The sequence below is a fragment of the Carlito syrichta genome, unplaced genomic scaffold, assembly GCF_000164805.1.
Source record: "Carlito syrichta isolate Samal-C Ts95f unplaced genomic scaffold, Tarsius_syrichta-2.0.1 Scaffold140504, whole genome shotgun sequence".
NCBI classification, from domain to species: domain Eukaryota; kingdom Metazoa; phylum Chordata; class Mammalia; order Primates; family Tarsiidae; genus Carlito; species Carlito syrichta.
Genome location: NW_007084600.1, coordinates 1 through 617, shown reverse-complemented (window position 1 = coordinate 617; position 617 = coordinate 1).

Below are 617 nucleotides of genomic sequence, written 5' to 3'. Positions count from 1 at the left end.
CCCGCGGGCTCAGGCAATCCACTCACCTCGGCCTCCCAAAGCACTGGGATTACAGGCTGAACCACTGAGCCTGGCTTAAAGTGCAGTTTTTTTATGTGATCAAAGTTAAGTTGTTATCAGCTTAAAATAGCCTGTTATAAGTTTTTTTTGGTTTTTGTTTCTTTTTGAGTTGGAGTGTCACTCTGTCGCCCAGACTGGAGTGCAGTGGCAGCTCCCGGCACCGCAGCCTCGACCTGCTGGGCTCTGGAGATCCTTCTGCCTCAGCCATCCAAGTAGCCGAAACTACAGGCATGTGCTACCACACCCGGCTAATTTTTGATTTATTGTAGAGATGAGGTCTCGCCAAGTTGTCCAGGCGGGCAAGCTCAGGCAATCCACTCGCCTGGGCCTCCCAAAGTGCTGGGATTACAGGCTGAACCACCGAGCCCGGCCAAGATGTTTTACGTAAGCCTTATGATAACCACAAAACAAAAACCTATACTATATACACAAAAGTAAGAAAGCATACCACTACAAAAAAATCATCTAATTACACAGAAAGACAGCAAGAGAGGAAGAAAAAAACAGAGAGTCTACCAAACAACCGGGAAAACAATCAACAAAATGGCAGTAGTAAG